Raw genomic sequence first — 7,943 nt, forward strand, 5'->3', positions numbered from 1 at the left:
AGGGCTGGGGGAGAGGAGCAGGAGTTGAGCTCTGAGTGAGGCGCTGGCAGAGGGTGACAGAGGGCGGAACCTGGCACAGTGGGTAACAGTTATCCCAGTGTGATTGAGATACATGTGTTTGCAAAAATGGTGGGGTGGGCAAAGGGGCTTTTTTTTTTTTTTTTTTAAATTTCCCCTCTCACAGACAGCACCTCCTCTCAGCATCGGCTTCCCAGGGCTGGGTTCTTAAAGGCACAGGCATAGGGCTAGGTTTTTAAAGGCACAGGCATCCCAATGCCTAATCAATGCGACTCCTCTTTGTCTGATCTAACTTACTGAGGCTATGTCTACACTACAAAGTTCAAAGTGCCACTGTGGGTGCCAGTGCTCCTGGTAATCCACCTTGACGAGGGGATTAGCTCTAAACACTGGGAACCAAGCCTGTCCACACTAGCGCTGTATTTGTTGTACTAAAAGTACAAAAGGGGGGAGTGTGGAAGTACAGAAAGAACTGACAGGGATTTCTAGGGGGATCTTAATGCATGACAGTCTGTATAAGCAAGAGTTAGGCTAACTGTAACCCTAATAACGCAAAATTTGTAAAAGTGAAAATTGTGTAAGGCAAGAAAAAAAACTGTGTAAAAAGTTGTTGCAACCTTGCACTAATAAAATATGTAGACTGGCATCGTTTTAGAAGTAAGAAAAACAAAATATCAGAATGACCTATGTATAAACAAAATTCAGCTGTTACTTTTGTTATAGACAATAATAAGCATAAATGCTTGCTGTAATTGTTTACCTGTGGAGAGACCTGTCTAGGAAGGAAAGACTCTATGTCCTAGTGCACTTTCTCCCTGCTGTAGCTGCTAAACAAAATAAAGTATTTGATTTTGCTGCACCCAAACAAAAAAGCAAGAACTAAGTTTTTCTCCGACAATTTGGGGACTCGTCCGGGGTGGCAACGCCTGCTGAGACACAGGCAGCTGCTACGGATCATTCCCCTTCGAACCCCATGGCGCCACAAGAGAGGTATGAGACCTTTTGAAATCTCTACTGGGGTATCGGAGGAGGACTGTCCGTGGGGCCTTCTGTCAAACTTGCTGCTTTAACTTGCCAGTGTAGATAATCCCTGAGACTTAATTTGGTGAAACATTTTACATATACCCCCTCAGAAACAAAGAATCCCTTATCACTGTATCTGATTGCATAGAGTCTCCTCGCAGTTTGCCAAGTTGTCTTATCTGCTGCTGGGATTCCCTGAATTTTTAAATTTAATTTTCTCTTCTCATTTTAGAGCTGACTGAATTTCTGGCCTAGTGTCAAAAATTTTCGCTTTTACAAAATTTTGCATTATTAAAATTAGTTAGCCTGACTCTTGCTAATACAAACTGTCATGCATTAAAATCCCCTACAAATCCCTGTCAGTTCTTTCTGTACTTCCACAATGCCATTGTGTACAACTTGATTCTCAAATATTCAATAAAGGCAGTATACCATCTCCTATAACGTCTTTCTCCCTGGAAAAAAATATTGTAATTTTTGCAGAAAATTAGAACTGCCATCGTGGGTCAGACCAATAGTCTGCTGTTGAGGTTCCTCCCCCACTCTGAACTTTAGGGTACAGATGTGGGGACCTGCATGGACACTTCTTAGCTTAATTACAAGCTTAGATCCGGTAACACTGCCACCAGCCAGAATTCCAGTGTCTGGCACACTCCCTGTCCCCCCAAAACTTTTCTCTCCCTGGATAGCCTTGAGGCTTTTCCACCAAGTCCCTGGTGATACCGATCCAACCCCTTGGATCTTAACACAAGGAGAAATTAACCATTCCCCACTCCTTTCCCCCACCAACTCCAATTCCCTGGGATCTTAAAACAAGAAGAAAAAAAAACCAATCAGGTTCTTAAAAAGAAAACTTTAATTAAAAGAAAAAGAAAAGGTAAAAATCATCTCTGTAAAATATTTTACAGGGTAATCAGATTCTTATGACCCAGAGGAACCCCCCCTCTAGCCTTAGGTTCAAAGTTACAGCAAACAGAGGTAAAATCCTCTCAGCAAAAAGGAACATTTACAAGTTAAGAAAACAAAAATAAGAGTAACACGCCTTGCCTGGCTATACTTACAAGTTTGAAACATGAGAGACTGATTCAGAAAGATTTGGAGAGCCTGGATTCATGTCTGGTCCCTCTCAGTCCCGAGAATGAACAACCCCCAAACAAAGAGCACAAACAAAAGACTTCCCTCCACCAAGATTTGAAAGTATCTTGTCCCCTTATTGGTCCTCTGGTCAGGTGTCAGCCAGGTTTACTGAGCTTCTTAACCCTTTACAGGTAAAAGAGACATTAACCCTTAACTATTTGTTTATGACATCTGCCTAATCTAGTATTCTGTTTTGTGACAGTAGCCAATGTCAGGTGCTTCTACGGGAATGTTCAGACCAGGCAATGACTCAGTGAACCATCCCATTGTCCACTCCCAGCATCTGGAAGTCAAAAGATGGTTTAGGGACATTCAGAGCATGGACCTGCATCCCTGATTATCTTGGCTAATAGCCAATCTACTTATCTGAGGACTGATCTAATTCTTTGTTCAACACATTCTTAGTTTCAAAATGTAATGAACACACATCTACAACCCCAAGATACCTTTACAACCACAAGAATTCTAAAATCGTGAGTTATACACCCTCGAGTCAAGAAATTTTAATAAATAAATTATATCTTTTTTTTTATGTGCCTCTTTGTTCCTGAGCCTGTAGGGTGCAGTAAGGCCAGTTCCAATGCCTTGAACCTAAACACGTGAATGAATCTTAGTCTACCCTCATACCGTTCCTGTTACCGCTCCCAAACATTTCATATACTTAAGGCCATATCTACACTTTAAGTGTGTGTTAACTTAAGTTATGTCAGCATAGAGTCACTACGGTTACTATGTCACTTGTGTGCATGTCTCCTGGATTCCTTGTCTCAGCAGTCAGGGCAGGACCAGCTCCAGGCACCAGCAAAGGAAGCAGGTGCTTGGGGCGGCCAATGGGAAGGGGCAGCACATCCAGGTATTCGGCGGCAATTTGGCAGCGGGTCCCTCAGTCCCTCTCTTTCGCTGAAGAGGAAGAGAGGAGTGCAAAGGACCCGCCGCCGAATTGCCGCTGAAGAATGAAGCGGTGCACTTAAAGCTGATCAGTGGCACTTTGGTGGTAGCTCATCTCCCCCCAACCCCCTCTCACTTTGCCGCTTGAGGCAGCAAAAAAGCTGGAGCAGCCAGCCCGAGTCAGAGTACTCACCAGAAGCACTTGTATAGATTGAGAGTGAGGTGCACCATGAATAGATATCCCACTGTATTTTGGGAAGCTGTGGTTTGGCAGCGTATGCTGGGTAGCACATCCCTACAGATTACAATTTCTTAAGAGAGAGAGAGAGAGAAAATGCTATCTGTAGAACAGGGCGACCTGCAGCAGCGACAGGTCCTACTATGCTAAAAAAGGCCATCTGATATAGCTCAGTGGTTCTCAAAGCCGGTCCACCGCTTGTTCAGGGAAAGCCCCTGGTGGGCCGGGCCGGTTTGTTTACCTGCTACGTCCACAGGTTCAGCCAATCGCAGCTCCCACTGGCCACAGTTTGCCGCTCCAGGCTAATGGGGGCTGCGGGAAGGGCGGCCAGCACATCCCTCGGCCCGTGCCCCTTCCCGCAGCCCCCCATTATCCTGGAGCGACAAACTGCGTCCAGTGGGAGCTGCGATCAGCTGAACCTGCCGGATGTGGCAGGTAAACAAACCAGCCCGGCCCACCAGGGGCTTTCCCTGAACAAGTGGCGGACCGGCTTTGAGAACCACTGATGTAGCTAATTCAAGCAGTCTCACATGTAAAACCAACTGATAGCTTTCTTTAACAGTGTAACAAGCCTTGTGGATGGGAGGAAGTGCTTGACATTGTCTATCTAGCCTTTAGTAAGGTTTTTGATTTTGTCTCCCATGACTTTCTCATAAACAAACTATGGAAAAAGCAACAAAGAGTCCTGTGGCACCTTATAGTAAGGTGCCATAGGACTCTCTGTCGCTTTTTACAGATCCAGACTAACACAGCTACCCCTCTGATACTTGAAACTATGGAAATGCAACCTAGATAGAGCTAAAATAAGATGGGTGCAAAACTAGTTGGAAAACAGTTCCGACAGTAGTTATCAGTGATTCACAGGCTGAAAGGGCTGAGTCAAGCCGGGGCTGCCCACAAGAACAGCCGAGGCTCCCTTCCCGGCCCCAGCCCGACCCCGCCTCCACCCCTCTCCCGGATCCTCAGTGCATCCAAGAGCATCCCTGGATAGCGCTGCAGCATGGCTCCGGCGTGGCCCCTGAGCAGTGCCCCGCTCAGAGCTGTGTGGTAAGGGGGTGGGGCTGCAAGCTCCAGCAGGGCCTGAGCTCCCTCCGCTCGGCCTGGAGCTCCCAGCCCTGCCCCCTTACCACGTGGCTCTGAGCGGGGTGGAGCTCAGGGGCCCTGCCGGAGCCACACTACCGCTGCCGAGGGCTCTTGGATGCTCTGAGGCTCTGGGTGAGGGGGGAGCCAGGGGTAAGGGGCCGGGGCCAGGGGGTTTGGCTAAGGGGCAGGGAGCCCTGGGGACAGTCAGGGGTGTTCCGGGGGTCTGTCAGGACTCAGCAGGGGGGTGGATAGGGGTCAGGGCAGTCAGGGGACAGGGAGCAGGGGTGGGGTCTCTGGGAGACGGTGAGGGAACAAGGAGCAGGATGGGTCGGGGACTCGGGGGGGGGGCAGTCGGGGGGCAGGAAGTTGGTGGGGGTCAGATAGAGAGCAGGGCCAGGCTGTTTGGGAGGCACAGCGTTCCCTACCCTAAAGCTCATTCAGCAGTTTGAGGCTTGCAGAAGAGCCAAGCTGTTAGCTTTTCCATTAGGGCTACCATCCCATTCACTTCTCAAATGCCAAATTATAGTCTATATTTAATGTCAGTGCGATAGGGAGATTCATGTCAGGGGAGGGTAGCTTCATTTAAAATTAGCCACTGGGGGAGGGATCACATCAGAAGAGCACTATCCTTCCCAACCCTAACCCTACCAAGGGAGACCCCCCTCCCCTGCATTCCCTGAGGCTTCAAAGGGGTTAATTCGGTGGTTCTCAAACTTCTATACTGGTGACCCCTTTCACATAGCAAACCCCCCTCCCCCTTATAAATTAAAAACACATATATTTAACACTAGTATAAATGCTGGAGGCAAAGCAGGGTTTGAGGTGGAGGCTGACAGCTCGCGACCCCCAATAATAACCTTGTGACCCTCTGAGGGGTCCTGACCCCCAGTTTGAGAACCCCCAGGTTAATTTAATTTTAGCACCCTGTGTCCATTCACATGCATGTGCTATTTTGAGCATTTCAGTTTTCACAACATAGGCTCATCCCAGATTTTGGAACAAGCTCAAATGCTCAGTTTGTGGAGTATGTACATAAGCTATACTAAAGACAAACCCACAGTAACCGTCTCCAGTTTGTGAGGGACCCCATGGAGCCAGTCTCTAGGAAACAGATAAATGCATGGAGGTTAAGTCCATTAATGGCTATTAGCCAGGATGGGTAAGGAATGGTGTCCCTAGCCTCTGTCAGAGGGTGGAGTTGGATGGCAGGAGAGAGATCATTTGATCAATACCTGTTAGGTTTACTCCCTCTGGGGCACTTGGCATTGGCCATTGTCAGTCGACAGGATACTGGGCTGGATGGACCTTTGGTTTGACCCAGTATGGCTGTTCTTATGTTCTAACCCAGTGGTCCCCAACCTTTTTGTGGCCAGTAGCACATTCATGTTTACAGAAGAGTGTGGCGGGCGCCAGCAATTACTCACATACAGGGCTGGCTCCAGGCACCAGTGGAACAAGCACGTGCCTGGGGCAGCACATGCTACGGGGTGGCATTCCGTCCATTCTGCAGAGTTTTTTTTGTTTGTTTTTGTTTTTGTTTTTTGGCGCCAGTTCTGGGCAGTGCAGAGAGAAGCCGTAGAGAAGCCGGGAGGACAGAGAACACTGGCGCCTGCAGCCTGCGGCCCTGGAGTACTCTGCCCCCAGCGGGTGCGGGGCCCGGCTTCTCTCCCCTGCTGGGCAGTAGGTGGGCCTCGTGCCTGCCAGGGACAGAGAACACTGGCGCCTGCAGCCCTGGAGTTCTCTGTCCCCGACAGGCGTGGGGCTGCAGCTTCTCTCTCCTGCTGGGCACTAGGCAGGCGCACATAAATGCCCCAGTGGGCGCCATTGCACCAGCAGGCCGCACGTTGGGGACTACTGTTGTAACCTAAATGAACCCAAAAGTTATGGAGACAGATATGAGTCAAGGAAGCCAGCAAAGTATCAGAAACCTGGAAAAATCTCTGACTGGATGGGCTCAGGCATTTGGTCACAAGCTGAGGTGGTTCAAAAAAGTTTTGGATTTTTTTTTTTAAAGCAGAATTTTTGTTGTTGTTTCTTTAAACAATCAAACACAGCAAGCAGCAAATATTTGGGGTTTCAGAAGTGTATGGCCAAACCATTTTCAGGTTTTGGCAGACTAATTTCAGCTTTTCAATTAAAAACCCACAACAAGTTTTGAAGGAAAGCAGACATTGTCTGTGATTTTTTTCTGCTTTTTAAAAACCCCTAGTTTTTGATCCAGAAAAAGTTTTGATGGAAAATATTTGTCTAACTCTTTTAATGAGCTTTAGTGCCTTTTAGCACTAGCTGATTCTGAGAACCAGTGATACCTTGTAAAGAAGTTCTCAAAACTGGGTTTGTGCCAAGATGCTGAAGGTTTATTTTTCCCAGGGCTGCCTGTGGGTGTGGAGCAAGTGGGGCAATTTGCACCAGGCTCCGCAGGGGCCCCCACGAGACTATAGTATTGCAATTTTTTTTATGGAAGGGGCCCCTGAAATTGCTTTGCCCCAGGCCCCCTGAATCCTCTGGGCAGCCCTGAGTCAAGCTGAAAGGGTATAACAAGTGGGGTTCTCCAGGGATCAGTTCTGGATAAGTTTCTATTCAAAATCTCAATCAATGATTGCGATAATGGCATAGAGAGTACAATTATAAAGTTTGTGAATGATAACAAGCTGTACGCATACAGAATGGGAAATGACCTCCTAGGAAGGAGTACTGCGGAAAGGGATCTGGCGTCATAGCGGACCACAAGCTGAATACGAGTACTGTGAAAGGGATCTAGGGGTCCTAGTGGACCACAAGCTGAATATGAGTGAACAGTGTTGCAAAAAAAAAAAAAAAAAACCAGATCACTCTGGGATGTTCACTCTACTCTGCGCTGATTTAGGCCTCAACTGGAGTATTGTGTCCAGTTCAGGGCACCACATTTCAGGAAAGATGTGGACAAATTGAAGACAGTCCAGAGAAGAGAAAAAAAATTAAGGTCTAAAAAACATTACCTATGAGGGAAGTAGCATCTTTTTACAAAAGCTGATTCTTACAATCTACACGTATAAATAACTGATACAGATAGCACATTTCTACATGTAGCAATTTCACATATAATACAATGCAAGAAACTGCTACCTGTAGGCATTTGCTATATCGGGTAGCAGTTTACTACAATAGCAGTTTCTTACACTCCATTCCATATCAGTAACTGCTACCAACAGCACATTCCTACGCAGAGATGTTTAATACACTCAGGGGCGGCTCCAGGCACCAGCACGCCAAGCACGTGCTTGGGGCGGCAAGCCGCGGGGGGGCGCTCTGCTGGTCGCCGCGAGGGCGGCAGGCAGGTTGCCTTCGGCAGCATGCCTGCGGAGGGTCCGCTGGTCCCGCGGCTTCGGCAGACCTCCCGCAGGCTGCCACCGAATTCATGGGACCGGGGACCTCCCGCAGGCAAGCCACCGAGGGCAGCCTGCCTGCCGTGCTTGGGGCGGCAAAATACCTAGAGCTGCCCCTGAATACACTACAACTGCCCGGTGGTGTCTTGCACTTCTCTCCCACCGAAGCCCCGCCACGAACCTACGTGGGT

The sequence above is a fragment of the Mauremys mutica genome, chromosome 11 (assembly GCF_020497125.1).
Source record: "Mauremys mutica isolate MM-2020 ecotype Southern chromosome 11, ASM2049712v1, whole genome shotgun sequence".
In the NCBI taxonomy this organism is placed as follows: domain Eukaryota; kingdom Metazoa; phylum Chordata; order Testudines; family Geoemydidae; genus Mauremys; species Mauremys mutica.